The 24352-nt window shown below is 41.1% G+C and overlaps 1 protein-coding gene across 1 annotated transcript in view; it reads left to right on the top strand.

Annotated features, from left to right (window-relative positions):
• Nucleotides 1-308: 308 nt before the first annotated feature.
• LOC112070463 (tumor protein p53-inducible protein 11) overlaps nt 309-24352 on the top strand; it is a 119574-nt gene continuing 95530 nt past the window's right edge. Inside the window, exons 1-2 of the mRNA XM_024137894.2 lie at nt 309-410; nt 24221-24336. The gene's annotated coding sequence lies outside the window, so the exon portion shown is untranslated. The remainder of the gene's footprint in view (nt 411-24220; nt 24337-24352) is intronic.

Genomic DNA, 24352 nt, shown 5'->3' with positions numbered 1-24352 from the left:
GCACAGCCAAAAGAGGACTTTTTCCTAGCCACCGTGCTTCTACAGTACACCTGCATTGCTTGCAACTTTAGAGTTTTAGGCTGGCACTGTGACAACGCTGATGTAAAAAGTTTTTGGATTGATTGATTAGTTCATTCCCTAATAAAATAGCATAGCTATATTGTTGCATAGTGATTTGCATTTTTCAAATAAGACGGGGTTTAGTGAAAAACCCACACACGGCAACGAGTAGTCTACATATTACGGTAATGAACTGCGCTCTCTTGTGCTAACCTCCCATTACGGTACCTGCATACATCCGTCGAATTCTCCAACCCCACTGTTTGCAAACCCCATAGAGCAGCAACTCAAAAGCTGCTGTTCAAATACCAGTGAAAGGAAAACTCTGGATTGTCTTCGCTTTCTAGACTGTAAGTAGACACAAACTTCCGTTGTTTCGCTCAACATTTCTTTGCATGTTATTTTATTTATCAATAACTCGGTTTTGTTGAACAGTCGCGATTTGCGTAGTTGAATGTCTTTTTTAAAATTTGAAAGATATGTTAACTTCTTTGGACTAATAATACAATCTCTTAAATTGGTAGATTGAGGGCAAAATGAGTTAATTATGTAGCGTCTGTTGGAATGTGTGTTTTGATAGAATTTCAAGAATCACGCATTGGTAAATTCAACGGCGCTTGCCCATTTGACACTTCTGATTATTCTTTGATGAAACAGTCACCACCAATATTCCCGATAATAGCTCATATTCCGGTTAAGGTCTTCTTCCCGATAAATCGATCAGCACTTTTGATATCYCGCTCACAAGTATCCCTGCAGCTATGAATAAACAGAATATTCCTAATTTGGCCAGGGACAGCGGAACGATTTATTTATTTTTGACAGGGAGTTGCGGGGAGGAAATCCCAACATTAGGTAGGCTATTAGTACATTTGTATGTAATACGCTGCATGTATGCATCTAACCTTCTGTCATTACTTGATGCTCTTTAGAATAGCCTACTAAATAAAGCCTTGCTTATCAGAATGTAATACATCGGTGRAATGAACGCCTCGTCAACTTTGACAWCGCTGAAGTTCTCTTTCATTTCTACCTCACTTGGGGAGCGAAAACGATTACACTGAAAACACATCTAGCACGTTTGGTGGCGATAAAACAACGGATCCCCATTCATCTTCAATGAAGGGAAGCGAAGTGGGCGATGGAGTTGTACACGGCAGGACTGAAGTTGGGTGGGGGGGAAACTGAAGTTTTGACTYGTACTCTACTACATCGCGTTGATATTGGCCAATCGAAGCTGGCTATAGCTTCCAWCCCCTACTGGATTGGCTGACAATGGCTGTTGATAGCTACCTTGCAGACCCTCAGGTGAGGGCCAACAATAGTTCGAGGCTAGCATGGCTATGCGAGTGCTGYTTGCATAGATCCTCTGTTAGGGACAGGGGAGATTTTCCTTGCAAATATTCGAAATGACATCAATTTGTTTACTGGTTTTAAGCAGTTGTGTAAACATACTTGAAAGTACTACTTCGTTTTTGTGGATATCTGCACTTTACTATTTATATTTTGACTACTTTTACTTCACTACATTCCAAAAGAAAATACTGTACTTTTGACTCCATACATTTTCCCGGAMAACCAAAAGTAGTMGTTACTTTTGGAATGTTTAGCAGAACMGGAAAATSGTCAAATTCAAGCACTTATCAAGAGAACACGTGGTCATCCCCACTGCCTCTGGCCTGGAAGACTCACTGAAAACATACATCTTTTGTAAATAATGTTGGACTGTGGCCCTGGCTATCTRTATACATTTTAAAAACAAGAAAATGTAGCCGTCTGCTTTGCTTATTAATATAAGGCATTTAAAATGATTTATACTTTTACTTTTGATACTTAAGTATATTTTAGCAATTCATTTTGACAATTCATTTTGACAATTCATTTTGACAAGTATATTTAAAACCGAATACTACTTGACTAAAAGTCTAGAAGTATTTTACTGACTGACTGCACGTTTACACAAGGTCCACCAGCGCACATGAACATTTTCCCAAAATGAAAGACACAAATTCTCCACTCCTGCTCCCGAGACAAAATTAACATTTGCTCTATAATTTTACTACAAGAAACACTTACTTCTGCAGGAATAAATATTATAGGCTACATGTCACGCCTACAGTCTGTGTCCAGACTTCAGTTAGAATCACATTTGCAGTTAAGTTGGAGTACTCTGTGAAACTGAGCCAGGCAGACCCTACAGGCAGACCCTACAGGCAGACCMTACAGGCAGACCCTACTAACACTGACTTTGCTGATAGCTACTTTCATTGAGGAATAATGTACTTTACTATGACAGATCTGTGGTTGTCCCACCTCGCTATCTTAAGATGAATGTACTTACTATGACAGATCTGTGGTTGTCCCACCTCGCTATCTTAAGATGAATGCACTAAGTTGTTCTGGATAAAAGCGTYTGCTAAATTACTAAAATGTAAAAACAAAAGTAAACAGCATAAGATGTTTACATGCCACAGTATCCTGTCTAATATAGAATATATATGTGTATATATATTTGTGTGTGTATATATGTATATATATGTTTGTGTTTATTTTTCTGGATTCTCAACCGGGAAACTTTGCTTATTTGAGTTATTGTAAACGGGATATGTTTATATGCGTCACCTCAAAAACAGACTCCTTGAGTATCCCAAATAACAACAGGATATTGGCAGGCATGTAGACGTGGTCATTGTAACAGCTGTTGGCACCACGGTAAGAGTAAACTCTGCAGGCTATGTGGCCTAATACACCTCTGTGTAGCACTGCAAAAACAAATTGTAAAGTTTTGAATAAAATGACCTTTGAACTTACTCTACCGGTTGACATACGCCATTGGAAAACAGTGGATGACACRGCGCAATGATTAAAAAATACAATGTATTGCAGCACCCAAAGAAAATAACCTATTTTATACAGGACAAACATGGGTACAAAGTGCGCATTAAATAAACGGACTGATAGATTCAATGTAGTCGGAGGTATCCTCTGCCAAAAGTCATTGCCACTCAACTCCATTGAGATGTGATGTACACATTCTGGAGTTAAGCATTTTCAGCTGAATGACTGAGTCTACCTGCTGGCAGCACGTGTCCTGCGTCCGACACTACATCCGTAATCGGCAGACATGTCTGATTAGAGAATCGCTGTTTGCATCACCGAGCAGTGAACAAAAAAAACTTTTAAATCCAGTCTTTAAATGCTACCCCATCTCCACAAATCAAAATCTAATATGGATGCCGATGTTTTGTTTTAGGTTTGCACGCACACCTGGGGTATATCAAAACCGTTTACTTCCGAACACTGTTGAGTTACGTTTTTTTGATCTTTAAACATAAGTTGTAGGTAAGTTGTGTCTCAACAACAACAAAAAATAATAAGGGTCTGGAAGAAGTTAAGGAACCCTACACACTTCACTCCACGGTATCACAAGTTTGGCGGTTTGTACGAAACCCTTCGCAGACTATTCAGATTGGAATGGCACTGCCTGAACCATACAATTTAAAATGAACTACAACTTCTGTTTTTTTTAAGAACTCAACAGCTTTTATTTTCACGTTGAAGAGTATTTTGGAGTAAATGGTTCCTGTTGCAAAATGTTTTAMAACAGATTAAACATTTTGCAACAATCGCCGTAATGAATACACCTCTGTCTGGTTCACATCTGTCTGTTGTTAGATAATGAGAGCCGCAAAACAAAATTAAACGTATGCGTGCCAAGCTAGACCAAAACATTGGCATCCATATTAGATTATGATTTGGGGAAGGGGTTAGTGTCAATTRGATTTAATAGATTTTTGTTCATTGCTTGGCGACGCAAATGGCGACTCGCCAGTCAGAACCGCGAGGCTGAGAAAATGTTTCAGTATTTTTAAAGCTGATTTCCTGTCATTCAAAAAATTAAATAATTCAAGGCTTATGACGTGTTTTAATACTGTCTGGGGGACTGACCTCCAGGGGACCCCCCCCCCCCCCAAAAAAAAAAGTATTTGGGTGTTGTGACCCAATGAGTTCCACCGTATCGCTGGTGTGTTTTGGACTTCTAACCCATTTTTAAGATTGTGTGTTTGAGCCATTGGTCCGTGTGATTAACGGGGGCTGAGCTAGAACTGTGTTTGAGACAAGGGTGGATTCCGAAGGGGCCCGGGGCCCGAGTCTTTTTATACAAAAACGTCTGAATGGTTTGAGCTACATACTACGTGATAAGCTGTGAAAATGCTGAGAGATGCTTTTGCTCTATGTGCTGACGCAAATGTCATTCGAAATGTTAAGTGGGTTCTGTCTACATAGAAAAGATCTAGAAAATCCCAGGACAATGTGTCTATAAATACTGTAAGGGTTCTTCTACATATGGAAGATCATAGTACATCCCAGGACATATGTCTATAATACTTGTAAGGGGTTCTTCTACAGTTAGAAGACTCATAGGAAACCCGGACGATAGTGTTCTATAAATTACAGTAAGGGGTCTTCTACATAGAAGACCATAGGAAATCCAGGACATAGGGTCTAATACTTTTGTAAGGGTTCTCTACATAGAAGAGCCATAGGAAATCCCGGAACATAAGTGTTATAATACTGTATAGGGGTTCTTCTACATGTAGAAACCATAGGAAGATCCAGGATCTATAAGTGTCCTATAAACTGTAAAGGGTTCTTCTAATAGAAGATGATAGATATCGCCAGGACATATGTGTCTATAATACTGAAGGGGTTCTCTTAAACATAGAAAGCCATAGGAAATCCCAGCATGATGTCTATCAATTCTGTAAGCGGGTTCTTCTACATATGAAGACACATAGGAAATCCCAGGACAGTAGTGTCCTATTATACTGTAAAGGGTTGTTATCATAGAAAGACGCATAGGAAATCCCAGGACATACGTCTGTTATATAATACTTAAGTGTGTCTTCTACAAGAAGCAATAGGAAATCCAGCCATGTAAATAACTAGGGGTCTTACTAGATCAAGGAAATCCGGATATAAATACTGTAAGTAGGCTCTACATAGACAGATTCATAGAAATCCAGGACATATGTCTATTAATACTAGTAAAGGGGTTCTTCACATAGAAGACATTAGGAAAATCCCAGACATATGTCTTATAACTACTGTAGGGGTTTTTCTACATAGAATGACCATAGGATAATCCCTAGACTCATAGTGTCTATACATACTGTAAAGGTTCTTCTACATAAAACCATAGAAAATCCCAGACATAGTGTCTATAATACTAGTAAGGGGTCTTCTACATAGAAAGACCATAGGAAATCCCATGGACATAGTGTCCTATAATACTGTAAGGGGTTCTTCTACATAGAAGATCCATAGTAAATCCCAGGTCATAGTGTTATAATACAGTAAGGGGTTCTTCTACATAGAAGATCATAGGAAATCCCAGACATAGTGTCTATAATACTGTAGGGTTCTTCTACATAGAAAACCATAGGAAATCCCAGGACATAGTGTCTATAATACTGTAGGGGTTCTTCTACATAGAAGACCATAGGAATCCCAGGACATAGTGTCTATAATACTGTAAGGGGTTCTTCTACATAGAAGACCATAGGAAATCCCATTGGACATAGTGTCTATAATACTGTAAGGGGTTCTTCTACATATACGATCATAGTAAATCCCAGGACATAGTGTTATAATACTGAAGGGTTCTTCTACATAGAAGATCATAGTAAATCCCAGGTCATAGTCGTTTATAATACATAAGGGGTTCTCTACATAGAAACGATCATAGGAAATCCCAGGAATATGTGTCTATAATACTGTAAGGGTTCTACATAGAAGATCATATGTAATCCCAGGACATAGTGTCTATAATACTGCTAATAAACTCACAGTTGAACTCCAAACTCCACACATCGTCACTGACTAGTTGGATATTAATTTCCCACTGAGCAAACCATTTCTGTGCTTACAGCCTTCATGTCAGGGTTTTTGCTTGGGCACACCTTAGTAGTTTTGGTTTTTACATTGTCAGTAAACTCATGAATGCAACAGTTTTATATCCAATAGTTTTGTGTTCAACTTGTAGCCCTGGTTGTCCTGAACCGAACATGGTAAACACCTTATTGTGAGGCTCAATGATGGGGAGACTGACAGTGCAGATAAAGCTGACAGAGGATTTTTTTGCTGGGTCTAGGTACTGATAGGGTTATAGATGTTTAAGCGTAGGCTAGCTGGGATCTCGGTACTGGATAGGGTTAATGTTGTTAGCGTAGCTAGCTGGGATCTCGGTACTGATAGGTTATTATGTGTTAGCTGTAGTCAGCTGGGATCTCGGTACTGATAGGGTTAATTGTGTTAGCGTAGGCTAGCTGGATCTCGTACTGATAGGGTTAATTGTTTAGCGTAGGCTAGCTGGGATTCTGGTACTGATAGGTTAATGTGTTAGGGCGTAGGCTAGCTGGGATCTCGGTACCTGGGTAGAATAAGGCGTTAAGTGTGGTTAGCAGTAGCAGCTGGGATCTCAGTACTGTTAGGGTTAATGTGGTTAGCGTAGGCTAGCTGGGATCTCGGTACTGATAGGGTTAATGTGTTACTGTAGGCTAGCTGGGACTGCGGTAACTGATAGGGTTAATATGTTAGCGTAGGCTAGCTGGGATCTCAGTACTGATAGGGTTAATGTGTTACGTGAGGCTAGCTGGGATCTCGGTACTGGATAGGGTTAATGTGTTAGCGTAGGCTAGCTGGGATCTCGGTAACTGATAGGGGTTAATATGTTAGCGTAGGCTAGCTGGGATCTCAGTACTGATAGGGTTAATGTGTTAGCGTAGGCTAGCTGGGATCTCAGTACTTGATAGGGTTAATGTGTTAGCGTAGGCTAGCTGGGATCTCGGTACTGATAGGGTTAATGTGTTAGCGTAGGCTAGCTGGGATCTCGTACTGATAGGGTTAATATGTTAGCGTAGGCTAGCTGGATCTCAGTACTGATAGGTGTAAGTGTTACGCGTACCTACAGAACATTTCTCTGCTTGTTGTTATCTGTTATTCCTTCTCGTGCTTCAACACGATCTGTCAACGTGTGTAACTGAAGATGACCAACCATACTTAAAAGGATGGGGAAATAACACTTTTTCACAGATAAGGGAAATGTAATGCCTTTTCAGGACAAAATGAAAATGGATTGCTTCTAAACCATTATAGGAAAGCTGTTTTAAAGTGCTTTAAAAAGAGCTGAAAACGACTTTTCCTTTGGAAGGATATAATGGAGGCTGGGCGGGTGGAGGACTGGGCGGTGGAGGGACTGGGGCGGGTGGCCAATAACAGTATTGCTTCATGGCAGATTGGTATAAAATGCTGCCGCGTAATGTTATATTCACTCTTGCAGATGGAGAAGAGAGAATAGGGGCAAGGAAAGTGTGTGGGTGTCTGATGCATGTCAGGGATTGTCTGTGTGTCCCTGTTGCACAGTTTTCTGCGCTTGAAGTCAGAATTATTTTAAAGAATAATCTGGATAGACACCATGCCAGGGAAAGCTGATTCTTTCCTGTGTGTTGTGTGTGTGTGTGTTGCTGAAGATCACCCCCTACTTCTGATAAGCAACCTTCTAGTTTTGACCTGCTCTGTACAGGCCAGGGACCATACTATTTGGTGTGTTTAGATGGGTGTCCTCTCTGTCTCTTTGTCTCTCTGTCTCTCGCTTCTCTAACGTGAGCATTTTAGATCACTCCCTAGTTTCTACAGGTCTGTGGACACACAACTAGTGTTTTTTAAATACAAATTGAACTGATATGTAGAGAGACATGGTGACGTGGTTCTGTAGCAATATGTTGGCAGATTCGTGTAAGGCAGGCATATTGTACGTAGAGATGTTACTGGAACGATCGCTGCAGCCATCTGTATACAGTAGATGTCATGCCTGGCAAGAGAAGTTGTTGAAAGTGGAGTCTTTTTCTGTTCCTACCGTGTGTGTGTGTGGTTTATATAAAAGCAGAAGGGCTACATAAATGTCAGCTGACTGAACACAGGGATTGTGTTGCGAGCCAAACAGTAGTCTCCTGTTTTCCTGCTCTGAGGGAAACTTAACACCTTCCTTGTCCTTTCTTCACCCATGACAACAGTTCCATCACTGTAAACGTTGGACATGTAAACAAAGGCTAAGTCAAGGGGCTGGTTTGTGCTTCCGGAGACCTATTAAGACATTTTTCCCGAAAGGGACACAAATTATTTTAATATAAGCCAATTCTTGGACTAATAAAGCACTTTCAACTGAGAGTCTCTGTGTCTGGGGAAAACAGGCCTGATGTGTTTCATGATTGGTCGATGTTGGCGCAAATCACATCTCAGCTTCTACATCAGGGGTGTCAAAATCATTCCACGGAAGACCGAGTGTCTGTAGGTTTTTGGGTTTTCCTTTCAATTAAGACCTAGACAACCAGGTGAAGGGAGTTCCTTTTAGTAATTAAGACCTAGACAACCAGGTGAAGGGAGTTCCTTTTAGTAATTAGTGACCTAGACAACCAGGGGAAGGGAGTTCCTTTTAGTAATTAGTGACCTAGACAACCAGGTGAAGGGAGTTCCTTCTACTAATTAGTGACCTAGACAACCAGGTGAAGGGAGTTCCTTTTAGTAATTAAGACCTAGACAACCAGGTGAAGGGAGTTCCTTTTAGTAATTAGTGACCTAGACAACCAGGTGAAGGGAGTTCCTTTTAGTAATTAGTGACCTAGACAACCAGGTGAAGGGAGTTCCTTCTATAAATTAGTGACCTTAATTCATCAATCAAGTCCGAAAACCCGCAGACACTCGGCCCTCTGTGGAATGAGTTTGACACGTGGTCTACATGCTCTTTCCATGACAGACTGACCAGGTGAAAGCTATGATCCCTTATTGATGTCGCTTGTTAAATCCACTTTAATCAGTGTAGATGAGGGAGGGAGGGAGACAGGTTAAAGAAGGATAAAAAAAAAAATATAGAGATGTATTTCTTTTAAATCTTAAGGCAATTGAGACATGGGTTGTGTATGTCTGCCATTCAAATCACAATACATTGAGAATCTCATATACGTATTGTATCGGCACCTAAATATCATTGATAATATCCTAACGTGAGATCTCTAACAATTTCCACTAGTRATGCGCTGATATGACAGTTTTTTGGTCGGTATCTGATATTTTCCTTGCCCAAAGAAAACGATACCGATATTTTAAAGTTTTTGCTGCCTTTTTAAAAAAAGCATTCTAGTACAGTTAAATAGTTAACACACACACATGGACGCAGCGGCCTAAGGCACTGCATCTCAGTGCAAGAGGTGCCACTACAGTCCCTGGTTCGAATCCAGGCTGTGTCACATCCGGCTGTGATTGGGAATCCCCTACGGCTGCGCACAATTGGCCCAGCGTCATCCGGGCCGTCCTTGTAAAATAAGAATTTGTTCTTAACTGACTTGCCCAGTTAGTTCTGGCCTGCTCGCCTCCCTACCTCTGAGGAAGTACAGTTCCCGCTCAGCCCAGTCAAAACTGTTCGCTGCTCTGGCACCCCAATGGTGGAACAAACTCCCTCACGACGCCAGGTCAGCGGAGTCAATCACCACCTTCCGGAGACACCTGAAACCCCACCTCTTTAAGGAATACCTAGGATAGGATAAAGTAATCCTTCTAACCCCCCCCCTCCCCCTTAAAAGAGTTAGATGCACTATTGTAAAGTGGTTGTTCCACTGGATATCATAAGGTGAATGCACCAATTTGTAAGTCGCTCTGAATAAGAGCGTCTGCTAAATGACTTAAATGTCAATGTAAATGTAAATAAAAGGTTACACGCACCACACTGACCGAAAAGTTATTTTGTTGGCCTTTACGTAGGTCCCCATTACCAGTAAAACATCATCAAAACCTGTTTCTTTCACTTACTTGCTGTGCTGTTTCGTTGTTCATTTGTTCAGTCGTTTCCTTGTCAACTAGGATTTCTATGGAACGCAGTTTGCGTGTCAAACAAGATACACGTCAAATAACACTATTGGACGTCTCAAATAAGCTTGTTGACCAATCAGGACCTGAACAGGACTGCACGTCACATAATAATGTAATGCGTTCATCATTTTTTTTTTAAATGTAGTTATTACACATTGATTACAGTATCACTTGTATTTAATTTGTCACAACGATTCATTGATACGTACAGTAYGCTATGATGCTGGACAAGTTGTCTGCGCACCTACAGTGCTGGTTATAAATAAATAAAAGCTAGCTAGCTGATGGACGCAAAMAATGTTCTACACCAAAAAACATAGCGAAACGACATCATSTAGGTGTTGTCATCTAAAATAACCTTAATTTATAAAGTCGGACCCATCTATGTGAAGCTAGCCACAATAGTGGACTTTGCGGTTAGCCTTCAAAATAAAAGTATGGCATAATTCTACTATTTGTATTCATTTGCATCACTGCCAATGACATACTTTTATTTTGAAGACAAAAAGTAAATTCCACTAGTGTGGCTAGCTTCACAACCCGGTGAAGCCTCACTATCCAGATGAAGCTAGCTGGCTGCTTATAATGTTAGCTTTGGGCAACAGGGTATTTTCATGAACTGAAGTTAAATTTCAATAGGCGAACAACAAGTGGCAACCTAGCTAATACTTACTCACAGGGGTTCCTAAAACATTACTAAGAATAATGAAAATGACTGCAGTTTCTATTCATTGTTTTCAGGCTGTTTGTATTTGTGCTAGCTAGGTACAAAGCTAAAGCTAGCTCCCCTAGAAGTTGTGGTCGAACAAATTATGCTTTATTACCAACGTGGTATAGTACACATCGTTCGTGGCCGGTGTTTGCTTGTTTCCATAGTTTTTTGTACAGCTTTGACAACTACTACTATATCTTTTTGACACACAAAGACCCAAACAGCGTTCCATAGTATGTCGTGAAGCTAATAGCAGTGACGCTATTACTGTGTAACTCCGGTAGGGCAACATCTGAAAAATAGCGCAGTTGATAGTGTGTACCGGTGCTCAACCAGTCGGCGAAAGCTAACATCACCCACGACAGAGAACAGTTGATTGTCAAGGGCAATGAATTCCATTATCTTGGCTTTAATGGTTTTCACCTTTTGTCTCACTGAAATGTTCTTACTCTTTCAAATGACTGCTGGACATGTTGACAGCTCGATCCACACAGCAGACATTGTGGGCCAGGTTAGGAATGCTGTGTTGCACGTGTAGCGCTACATTTTACGTGGCGTCATTACRTCATGTACCTACGTTATATAGGTATTCACGTCAGCTTTGACGTCGGTTTTTAACATCGGCGTTAAAGTAGACATCAGGCCGATGCCACTGTTGGCATTTTTAGCTAATATCGGCCGATTCCGATATGTTAACCGATATATCGTGCATCCCTAATTTCCAGGCTTGGCTGCATAACTGTTCTATTTAATTTCTAATTAACCCTGCCACCAAAATCGTCCTTCCGGGTCAGGAATGAATCACAAGGATCGTCAATATGGATGATCGTCCATCTTGTTAGATAGACATGACGGGGAGACTGTTCTTTCTTTCCTTTCTCGGCTCCCATGATTCATCATTTGAGGGTGTTGATATGACAGCTGATGGTTTTTACAAGCTTCTGTGAAGATGGTGTCTTTCGTTAGCTGTTTTTTAAAAGGGATACTGCGAGATTATTTCTACTTACAGAGTTAGATGAACTCATGGATACCATTTTCATGTCTCTGCAGTATGAAGGAATATGTTGGGTATGTTTGCGAGCCAATGCTAACTAGCATTAGCACAATGATGAAGTCTACAGGTACGGGTAGCATACGCTATATCCATGATATCGAGAGTCATCAAATTTTGTCACGTATGCCCGAATACAACAGGTGTAGGTAGACTTTACTGTGAAATGCTTACGTACACGCCTTTAACCAACAATGCAGTTTTAAGAAAATGGAGTTAAGAAAATATTTACTAAACTGTGTATAGATGGTACCAGTCAAAAGTTTCGGACACACCTACTCGTTCAAGGGTTTTTCTTTATTTTTTACTATTTTCTACATTGTAGAATAATAGTGAAGACATCAACTATGGGGGAAAAAAAAAACCCACATGGAATCATGTACTAACCAAAAAAGTGTTAATCTAAGCGAAATGTATTTTATATTTTGGCATTCTTAAAATAGCCATCCTTTGCCTTGATGACAGCTTTACACACTTGGCATTCTCTCAACCAGCTTCATGAGCTAGTCACCTGGAATGCATTTCAATAAACASGTGTGCCTTAAATTCATTTGTGGAATTTCTTTCCTTAATGCGTTTTGAGCCAATCAGTTGTTTTGACAAGGTAGRGGTGGTATACAGAAGATGGCCCTATTTGGTAAAATACCAAGTCCATATTATGGCAAGAACAGTTCAAATAAGCAAAGAGAAATGACAGTCCATTACTTTAAGACATGATGGTCAGTCAATCTGGAAAATTTCAAGAACTTTGAAACTTTGAAAGTTTCTCCAAGCGCAGTCGCAAAAATCATCAAGTGCTGTGATGAAACTGGCTATCATGAGGACCGCCACAGGAAAGTAAGACCCAGAGTTACCTCTGCTGCAGAGGATAAATTCATTAGAGTTAACTGCACCTCAGTAATTGCAGCCCAAATAAATGCTTCACAGAGTTCAAGTAACAGAGACATCTCAACATCAACTGTTCAGAGGAGACTGTGTGAATCAGGCCTTCATGGTCCAATTGCTGCAAAGAAACCACTACTAAAGGACACCAATAATAAGAAGAGACTTGCTTGGGCCAAGAAACCCGAGCAATGGACATTAGACYGGTGGAAATCTGTCCTTTGGTCTRATGAGKMCAAATTWKAGATTTTGTTTCCAACCGCCGTGTCTTTGTGAGACGCAGAGTAGGTGAACSGATGCTCTCCRCATGTGTGGTTCCCACCGTGAAGCATGGAGGAGRWGGTGTGGGGGTGCTTTGCTGGTGACACTCAGGGATTTATTTAGAATTCAAGGCATACTTACATACATACTTAACCAGCATGGCAACACACAACACAAGCATTCTGCAGTGATCTTGTCTGGTTTGTGCTCCTTGATCGTTTGTTTTTCAACAGGACAATGACCCAACACACCTCTAGGCTTTGTAAGGGCTATTTGACCAAGGAGAGTGATGGCCATTGACAAATGTCCTCCATCTCACATTGCTGCTGCAAATATTAAATGGGCATTTTTGGAATGGGAACCAGCCAATGAGGCGCTTGTCAACATGATTATCATCATAATGTTGTAGATTCCAATAGGGTCAGAGGTCACCACGTGATATAATATTGCTCAGTGGACTATGATACCCACATGAATATATATTGCTCAGTGGACTACGATACCTTTTCTGCAACAGTGAGTCTGATTTTTTAAAAGGTTGGATATAGAAGATAGACTTATCTCAGTGGTAGGTGTTGCGTGCCGGCGTTTGCCCCCCGGGGGGGGGGGAGGGGGTTCCGTTGATGGTGTGGTGCTGTAGAGATGTTTTTATATTCATGTAAATGGTTGGGTGTCGAGTAGATGGAAGCATCTGGCAGTGGTAGCCTATGGTCGACATTCATTTTGGTCTTTCTGTAGTGTTGGCTTCATTCAAAGTGACTTTACGGTACAGTGAATACATCTCTTTTTTTAGTTTGTAATCCCTGTGGAAATGAAACCCGTAACCTTTTAGTTCTTGTGCTTGCAAAGGAAGCCACACAGGACGACTGGTTTGAGATTGTGGTTGGCATCTCTCACTGTTTTAAAAAATGTACAGTGGAAAGGAAGTACAGTACTGCAGATGTTTGAGTTTCAGATCGCTCTAGAGGTGGCTATGATGGCTATGATGGCTATGATGGCTATGATGGGCTATGATGGCTACTGATGCAGTGCAGGGAGCCACTCAGCCCTGAGCCTCTAGTCATCCCAGAGGCAACAGATAGATTAAAAAGAATATATATATATATATATTCACATTTTATTTAACCAGGTAGGCAGTTGAGAACAAGTTCTCATTTACAACTGCGACTGGCCCAAGATAAAGCAAAGCAGTGCGACAAAAAGAACACCTAGTTACACAATGGATAAACAAGTACAGTCAATAACACAATAGAAAAATCTATATACAGTGTGTGCAATGGAGTAAGGAGGTAAGGCAATAATAGGCTATAGTAGCGAAGTAATAACAATTTAGCAAATGAACACTGGAGTGATAAATGTGCAGATGATGATGTGCAAGTAGAAATACTGGTGTGCGAAAGAGCAAAAAAGTAAATAAAAACAATATTGGGATCAGGTAGGTAGATTGGATGGGTTATTTACAGATGGGCTGTGTACAGCTGCAGTGATCGGTGAGCTGCTCAGATAGCTGATGTTTAAAGTTAGTGAGGGAGATATAATTTTCCAACTTCAGTGATTTTTGCAATTCGTTCCAGTCACTGGCATCAGAGAACTGGAAGGAAAGGCGGCCAAAGCAGGTGTTGGCTTTGGGGATGACCAATGAGATATACCTGCTGGAGCACGTGCTACGTGTGGGTGTTGTTATGGTGACCAGTGAGCTGAGATAAGGCAGAGCTTTACCTAGCAAAGACTTATAGATGACCTGGAGCCAGTGGGTTTTGGTGACGAATATGTAGCGAGGGCCAGCCGACGAGAGCATACAGGTCGCAGTGGTGGGCAGTATATGGGGCTTTGGTGACAAAAAGGATGGCACTGTGATAGACTGCATCCAATTTGCCGAGTAGAGTATTGGAAGCTATTTTGTAAATGACATCGAAGTCGAGGATCGGTAGGATAGTCAGTTTGGCAGCGTGAGTGAAGGAGGCTTTGTTGCGATATAGGAAGCGGATTCTAGATTAAATTTTGGATTGGAGATGCTTAATTTGAGTCTGGAAGGAGAGTTTACAGTCTAACCAGACACCTAGGTATTTATAGTTCTAAGTCAGAACCGTCAGATGTCTGTACAGTGCATTCGGAAACTATTCAGACCCCTTTTTCAAAACATTTAATCCATTTAAGAATAAATCTGTAACGGAACAAAAAGTGGAAAATGTGAAGGGGTCTGAATACTTTCTGAATGCACTGTACACACACACACACACACACACACACACTTCACAAGTTCTCAACCTTTCTATTTGAAAAGCAATGCTGCTGGGTTTTTTCACGCTCAACAGTTTCCTGTTTGTATCAAGAATGGTCCACCATCCAAAGGACATCCAGCCAACTTAACACAACTGTACTGCAGTGGTAGCCGAGATGGTTGAGATTCAGTGTCTGGCCTCTTGCGTTGGTTAAGAGGCTCGGACATCACTGCACGCTGGCCTGGACAGCACAAGTAGCTGTCCAAGTTCCAGATGCCTATAACTCGACGCACGCTTTCCTGGGCTCGACGCACGCTTTCCTGGGCTCGACGCACGCTCTCCTGAGCAGCCGTAGCACAGACCAAGCAGATGGTGACCCAGTTAGTTAAATTTGAGCCTCCACTGACCATGGCTTTCTGTCGCCTTTCCATGTCACCTACACAGTTCTCTGTCACTGGGACTGTTTTCTGTCATATGGATTCTTTTTAATGCAAAAAATAATGATCTTAGGACTGGAATTTGTAAAACGTGCAGTTCAATACCTGTACAGAATTATCCACTTTCTAGTACCCTATAAAAAAAATTGGGGGGRAAAATTCCATTTAGTTTTCTAAATTCTTTCATACTTTTCCCATTTTTTTTYCTGCTCTCTCTCTCATCCACTTTTTTTCTTAATAGGAAAAACAACAAAATTGGATGTTTTATAAGTCCACAACAATGCTTAAAGCACATCAGGAGACCATTTTCGAGGTATGGGGAAAAAATAATTAATTCAAGTKTCCACCTAGCAAGAGGCTGTTTAGTGGTGTTTTTGTAAGGCACGTGATRGTAGAGTTTGCAAAACAAAATACCCTGGATTGATGCATTATGCCAAGTATGCATATGCTACTTGTAGATAACATTTAGTTGAGAAGGTTTTGGGGGAAGCCTTTCCATCAACCAGAAGGTTGTCGTTAGCATCATTGCTAACAGCTACACAAAGAGGCATATATAACCACACCAGACACGCACGGATGGAAATCATATGCCGTTGCCTCTTCAGAAAGTTTGTGTCGAGGCACAGAACTGGGGAAGGGTACCAAAAAATGTCTGCAGCATTGAAGGTCCCCAAGAACACTGGCCTCCCATCATTCTTAAATGGAAGACGTTTGGAACCACCAAGACTCTTCCTAGAGCTGGCCGCTCGGCCAAACTGCACAATAGGGGGAGAAGGGCCTTGGTCAGGGAGGTGACCAAGAACCTGATGGTCACTCTGACCGAGCGCCATAGTTCCTCTGTGGAGATGGGAGAACCTTCTGGAACATTCTCCCATCTCTGCAGTACTCCACCAATCAGGCCTTTATGGTAGTGACTAGACGGAAGCCACTTCTCAGTAAAAAGCACATGACATCCTGCTTTGAGTTTGTCAAAAGGCACCTTAAGGACTCTCAGACCATTAAAAAACAAGATTCTCTGGTATGATGAAACCAAGACTGAACTCTTTGGCCTCAATGCCAAGATTCATGTCTGGAGGAAACCAGGCACTATCCGTACGGTGAAGCAAGGTGGTGGCAGCATCATGCTGTGGGGATGTTTTTCAGTGGCAGGGACTGGGATACTAGTCAGGATCGAGGGAAAGATGAACGGAGCAAAGTACAGAGAAATCCTTGATGAAAACCTGCTCCAGAGCACTCAGGACCTCAGACTGGGGCGAAGGTTCACCTTCCAACAGGACAACAACCCTAAGCACACAGCCAAGACAATGTAGGATCTGCTTCGGGACAAGTCTCTGTTCTTGAGTGGCCCAGTCAGATCCCGGACTTGAACCAGATCAAACATCTCTAGAGAGACCTGAAAATAGCTGTGCAGCGACGCTCCCCATCCAACATGACAGAGCTTGAGAGGATCTGCAGAGAAGAATGGGAGAAACACCCCAAATACAGGTGTGCCAAGCTTGTAGCGTTATACCCAAGAAGACTTGGCTGTAATTGCTGCCGAAGATGCTTCAACAAAGTACTGAGTAAAGGGTCTGAATATTTATGTAAATGCGATTTTATTTTTTATTTTTTATAAATTAGCAAAAATGTTCACCTGTTTTTGCCTTGTCATTATGGGGTATTGTGTGTAGATTGAAGAGGGGGGGAACAATTGAACCCATTTCAGAGTAAGTCTAACTTAATAATGTGGGAGAAGTRAAGGGGTCTGAATACTTTCCGAATTCACTGTACATCTGTAAGGTCCCTCAGTCAACTATTGAATTTCAAGCACAGGTTCAATGAAAGCCTCATAAAGGACAGTGATTGGTAACCATAACAGATCAGACTGAATATCGCTTTAAGCCTGGTCAAGTTAATAATTATACTGTGGATTATGTATTAAACTACCCAAACACAGAGATGCAGTCGTCCTTCTGAACTGAGCTGCAGGACAGGAAGGAAACTGCTCAGGGATGTTACCATTGGTTGTTTTTTAAAACAGAGTTCAATGGGAGAGGATCAACAACATTGTAGTGACTCCACAATAAAGACCTGAATGACAGAGGGAAAATAAAAATATTTCTAAACATTCATATGTATGCAACCAAGGCACTAAATKAATACTGAAGAAAAAAAATACACTGCAAAGGAAAATACTTTTTGGCCTAAATGCAAACACAACACATCACTGACTAACTGCTTCCTTTTTGCTCTGAATACGTTTTTGTTTCCCCCCAAGCATGGTGGTCTTTGCATGGGAATGCTTGACATCAGCAAATACCGGGGAGATTTTCAGGATAAGAATAAATGGGATGGAGCTAAGCAAAGACAAAATCCTCAAGGTTAAACCTGCTTCAGTCTGCTTTCCACCAGACACTGTGAGAGGAATTCACCTTTCAGCAGGACAATAACCTAAAACACAAGGCCAAATCTACACAGGAGTTTCTTACCAAGAAGACATTGAATTTTTCCGGAGTGGCCATCTTTGCAAGAAATTATTGTAAAGAATAATGGGATAGTATGCAAAGCTCGTATAGACTTACGCATGAAGACTCACAGCTGTAATTTATGCCAAATGTGTCTCTAACATGTATTGAGTCAGGGAGGGGGGAATACTTAATCAACGACTCTATTTGCGTTATTTACTTTGTATTAATTTAAAAAATATATATTTTTAAATGTTGCATTTTCCTTCCACTTTCACATTCCACTTTTGATATTAATTCAACTTTGTAACAATAACGTTGGAAGGAATCGAAGGGCTCTGAATACGTTTGCAAGSCACTGTATAGAATCGTGTGCCATCGCAAACGTCCAAATTGTAGGGAGGGGAGGATTGCCATAGTTCTATAAATATGCAGCTCTAAAGAAATTGTTTCGGGATCAATAATATGAACAGTTTAGTTTGCMACCTCACYAGCAATGGGGCATCAAGTAATGATTACTAGCATAGGTCTAATGGTCTTTTTGGTATGTCATAATTGCTTGAAATTGATTTAATTTACTTAACGCTTGCGTTTGGAATTTGTCGTTAAAATTTAAGTATTACATAATCAAAATATGTTGTAGACAAACATAATGTAAAGGGCTGTCTAGTAGCTTGAGACTCGGACCTTGTGACTTGAGACATGTTTGTGACTCTAATTTCTTGGTCCCACCTCTAGTTGTTAGTGTAAGGATGTGAGGGAACAGGTCATTAACAGTACGAGAGAGAGAGAGCTGTTGAGAGGTTCAGACAAAAAGTACAAACGAAGTCAAACTGGACCATGAGAMTGAGAACAGAATAGTGTAGTATGGAACTCAGTGTCCTCCTGMCACCCCTGTCTTCATCGGGGTATTTATGTTTCTGTGTTGCCATGTACTCTCTTACCTCTTTTAGATTTAAAGGCCCAATGCAGCTGTTTTTATGTGAATATAATTTCTTGGTAACAATTAAAGTACATTACTGTAATAGATTTCCATTTTTAAAGTGGACAGAAATAGCTAAAAAGCTAACTTTTGCTAGGCCTGTCTTAGATTGTCTGAGTGGGGAGGGAAACTGAAAACTAGCTGTTACTGGCAGAGGTTTGAAGCTCTTCTTTGTTATGGACTATTAACCAATTCACCGTACAGTGATCTCACCATGGAAAGCTGAGTCATCATCACCAAACCTGTCCCTCTCGACTACTAGGGTGTAACGGTACACGTATTTGTACCGAACCGTTCGGTACGGGGACCTCTGTTCGGTCCGCACTGTGAACTCGAATGAATACATACAAATAAAATGCATTTCAGCAAACGGGTAGTACCCGGTCTATATAAGCAAGCAAAAGTCGTCAATGAATTGGCAAATTCACCCCGTGTTGCTCTTACTACATATGGATGACAGAGTAGAGGTCGACCGATTAATGGTTTTTCAACGCCGATACATTGGAGGACCAAAAAAAGCTAATACCGATTAATCGGCCAATTTTAATGTATTTATTTCTAATAATGACAATTACAACAATACTGAATGAACACTTATTTTAACTTAATATAATACATCAATAAAATCTATTTAGCCTCAAAAATAATGAAACATGTTCAATTTGGTTTAAATAATGCAAAAACAAAGTGTTGGAGAAGAAAGTAAAAGTGCAATATGTGCTATGTAAAAAAGCTAACGTTTCAGTTTCTTGCTCAGAACATGAGAAATATGAAAGCTGGTGGTTCCTTTAACATGAGTCTTCAATATTCCCAGGTAAGAAGTTTTAGGTTGTAGTTATTATAGGAATTATAGGAATCTCTCTACACGATTTGTATTTCATATACCTTTGACTATTGGATGTTCTTATAGGCATTAGTATTGCCAGGTAACAGTATAGCTTCCGTCCTCTCCTCGCTCCTACCTGGGCTCGAACCAGGAACACATCGACAACAGCCACCCTCGAAGCAGCGTTACCCATGCAGAGCAAGGGGAACAACTACTCCAAGTCTCAGAGCGAGTGACGTTTGAAACGCTATTAGCGCGCACCCTCAACTAGCTAGCCATTTCACATCGGTTACACCAGCCTCATCTCAGGAGTTGATGGGCTTGAAGTCATAAACAGCTCAATGCTGAAGCATTGCGAAGAGCTGCTGGCAAAACGCACGAAAGTGCTGTTTGAATGAATGCTTACGAGCCTGCTGGTGCCTACCATCGCTCAGACTGCTCTATCAAATCATAGACTTAATTATAACATAATAACACACAGAAATACGAGCCTTAGGTCATTAATATGGTCGACTCCGGAAACTATCATCTCGAAAACAAGATGTTTATTCTTTCAGTGAAATACGGAACCGTTCCGTATTTTATCTAACGGGTGGCATCCATAAGTCTTAATATTCCTGTTACATTGCACAACCTTCAATGTTAGTCATAATTACGTAAATTCTGGCAAATTAGTTCGCATCGAGCCAGGCGACCCAAACTGTCGCATATACCCTGACTCTGCATGCAATGAAGCAAGAGAAGTGAGAATTTCACCTGGTTAATAAATTGCCTGCTATCCTGATTTCTTTTAGCTAAATATGCAGGTTTAAAATAATACTTCTGTGTATTGATTTTAAGAAAGGCATTGATGTTTAGGTTAGGTACAGTCGTGCAACGATGTGCTTTTTTCACAAATGCTCTTTTGTTAAATCATCCCCATTGGCGAAGTGGCTGTCTTGTTAGGAAGAAATAGTCTACACAGTTCGCAACGAGCCAGGTGCCCAAACTGCTGCATATACCTGACTCTGTTGCAAGAGAAGGACACCATTTCCCTAGTTCAAGAAATTCATGTTAGCAGGCAATATTAACTAACTAAATATTAATTAATTAACTAAATATGCAGATTTAAAAATATAACTTGTGTATTATTTTAAGAAAGGCATTGATGTTTATGGTTAGGTACACGTTGGAGCAACGACAGTCCTTTTTTGCGAATGTTCACCGCATCGATTATATGCAACGCAGAGACAGCTAATAAACTAGTAATATCATCAACCATGTGTAGTTAACTAGTGATTATGACTTGATTGTTTTTTATAAGATAAGTTAATGCTAGCTAGCAACTTACCTTGGCTTCTACTGCATTCGTGTAACAGGCAAGCTCCTTGTGGAGTGCATGAGAGCAGGTGGTTAGAGCGTTGGACTTGTTAACTGTAAGGTTGCAAGATTGTCATTCTCTCTATGTAGTGAAGTGAATGTACGCAGAGGAGGACAGAAGCTAGCTGTCCTCCGGCACACCACGAGGGCGTTGAGGCTACTGCTACCTTCATTGCAAAGTGTTTTAATCAATTTTTGGGACATGATTGTTTAAAAAAAAAAAAAAGTAAGTCCTTTTTATGGAGTCAGGAACACTTGGATCTTCTTAAATAAACTAAAATGTAACGGTTTGTCATGGAATTTCCCACTGTACCGAACGGTGACCCCGTAAAACTGCAATGCAACAACTGTCGGTTTGGTGAACCGTTACAACCCGTTACCTAGTAACATCTAACTAGGCTGCCAGCAAACTAGAGGTCTCACTAATGCAGGTACCATCTGAAGCTGTCCAGAAGCTGTCCAGACTTAAGTCTGGCTTATAGTATAATAATAAAACCTTGAAAAATCTGGCTGATATTTGAAGGTACCCAAACTGTCTACATTGACTCCATCTTGCACAGACCTTACACACACTCGTTAGACTATATATAAACTCAGCAAAAAAAAATTGTCCCTTTTCAGGACTGTCTTTCAAAGATAATTATTAAAATCCAAATACCTTCACAGATCTTCATTGTAAAGGGTTTAAACACTGTTCCCATGCTTGTTCAATGAACCATAAACAATTAATGAACATGCACCTTTGAATGGTCGTTAAACACTAACAGCTTACAGACGTTGGCAATTAAGGTCACAGTTATGAAACTAGGACACTAAAGAGGCCTTTCTACTGACTCTGAAACACCCAAAAAGTGCCCAGGTCCCTGCTCATCTGCGTGAAGGTGTCTTAGGCATGCTGCAAGGAGGCATGAGGACTGCAGATGTGGTCCTTCACTGACGAGTGGGGTTTGTCTCACCAGGGTGATGGTCAGATTCGCGTTTATCGTCGAAGGATTGAGCGTTACACCGAGGCCTGTACTCTGGAGCGGATCGATTTGGAGGTGGAGGGTCCGTCATGGTCTTGGCGGTGTGTCACAGTGTCATCGGACTGAACTTGTTGTCATTGCAGCAATCTCAACGCTGTGTCTACAGGGAAGACATCCTCCTCCCTCATGTGTACCCTTCTGCAGGCTCATCCTGACATGACCCTCCAGCATGACAATGCCACCAGCCATACTGCTCGTTCTGTGCGTGATTTCCTGCAAGACAGGAATGTCCGTGTTCTGCCATGGCCAGCAAAGAGCCCAGATCTCAATCCCATTGAGCACTCTGGACCTGTTGGATCGGAGGGTGAGGGTTAGGGCCATTCCCCCCATAAATGTCTGGAACTTGCAGGTGCCTTGGTGGAGAGTGGGGTAACACACAGCAAAGACCTGGAAGTCTCGGTGCAGTCCATGAGGAGGAGATGCACTGCAATATTTAATGCAGCTGGTGGCCACACCAGATACTGACTGTTACTTTTGATTTTGACCCCCCCCTTTGTTCAGGGACACATTATTCTATATCTGTTAGTCACGTCTGTGGAACTTGTTCAGTTTATGTCTGTTGAATCTTATGTTCATTCAAATATTTACACATGTTAAATTTTCTGAAAATAAACGCAGTTGACTGCGAGGACGTTTCTTTTTTTTCCCTGAGTTATCTATATATCATATATACACACTACATTGACACTCCCACACAAAACCCTCATACATTCACATATGCTACGCACACACACGCATACCGACGCACACACACTTTTACTCTTCATATGCTGCTGCTACATTCTACATTCTTTATTTTACTCRTATTATTTATTATCCTGATGYCTAGTTTCTTTACCCTTCATGTCCATCCCTCAAATACCTTGTACATCTGCACATCTGGTACTTCCTGTATGTAGCTTCACATTGATCTGGTACTTCCTGTGTGTGTGTGTGTGTGTGTGTGTAGCTCCATTCTTGTGTATTGAATTGTATTCATCTTGTGTTACTATTTTTAACTCCATCGTTGGTTAATGGCTCGTCAGCAAGCATTTCACGGTAAAGCCTACACCTGTTGTATTCGACGCATGTGACAATTTTTAAAAATGTTTTATTTGTGTTAGTTGCTGGTTGGAAAATACAATCAGGAAATAACACTGATTTAAAAAANGTGCGCTCACAACCCAGATGTCTCCATTGACGTCCAATGGGTAAGAGCCAAACTGTGTCTTGTCCAGTCACGGTATTACCTGTGACTGGACAAGTCCTGTCTGCTTTTTGACATTATCTTTTTTACATTGCTGTAAGACCACCACACACACACACACACACACACACACACACACACTATAACATCTGTGAAGCAGTGACTGAAAAACCGTTGAGTTTCTGGTGCTGCAGGCGGACAGGGACAGAGAGCTACAGTATGAGAGAGTGCAGAGTTTAAGTGTACAGACACAACATTGAGTGGGCAGGGCAATTCCTGTCACAATATTCCTGGTCTAAGCTGAAAGCGGCCAGAAATGTCAGTGGCACACGAGCACACTCTGTGTGACTGGCTGAAATGTCAGGCTTTGTTGTCACTAATCTCTCAGGTTTATTCTGTCATGCTGTGATGGCTGTTCTTAGCCTTGGTTTATTTTTCTCCAACACATTCCCAGCTGTTGGGTTTTATTTCACTTGTGGATGTGAGGAATGAAACCTTAAAAAAAAAAAAATATATATATATATTTTTTTAGATTTAAGATTGATTCCTGTTGGAAAGGATTTCCATCTAGTCAAACACAACATGTTTACATAGCGCTTCATGAATGCTTGTCTTGTCATTCACATGGCCACTAAAACCAATGTCGCATCACAACAAGAAGGAGAGGTAACAATTTGCAGAGCTGGACTTTTTAGTTACGTGACATTCCAGAAGCTGTCAGTGACATGTGTTTTACTTTTTGAAAATGGAGCATTTTTAGTTACTTCAGGTCTTCCTGTCAGACAGTGATTTGTACACACACTGAAGAAGAAAAATAAACTATACTGACACACTCTTTCTCCACCACAGGTGAGTTCTGCAGGGTGCCATCACGGCAGGATATCTGTCCGGAGAAGGGCATTGCATTCTGGGTTAGGAGCTAGGTGTGGACCCCACTCCCAGACCCTCCAGATTCCTATATTTGAGTAAGTCTCCTCTCAC

Source organism: Salvelinus sp. IW2-2015, unplaced genomic scaffold (genome assembly GCF_002910315.2).
Source record: "Salvelinus sp. IW2-2015 unplaced genomic scaffold, ASM291031v2 Un_scaffold1334, whole genome shotgun sequence".
Classification (NCBI taxonomy): Eukaryota; Metazoa; Chordata; class Actinopteri; order Salmoniformes; family Salmonidae; genus Salvelinus; species Salvelinus sp. IW2-2015.
The sequence above is the reverse complement of the archived record's forward strand: the minus strand, read 5'-3'. Positions and strand labels throughout refer to the sequence as shown.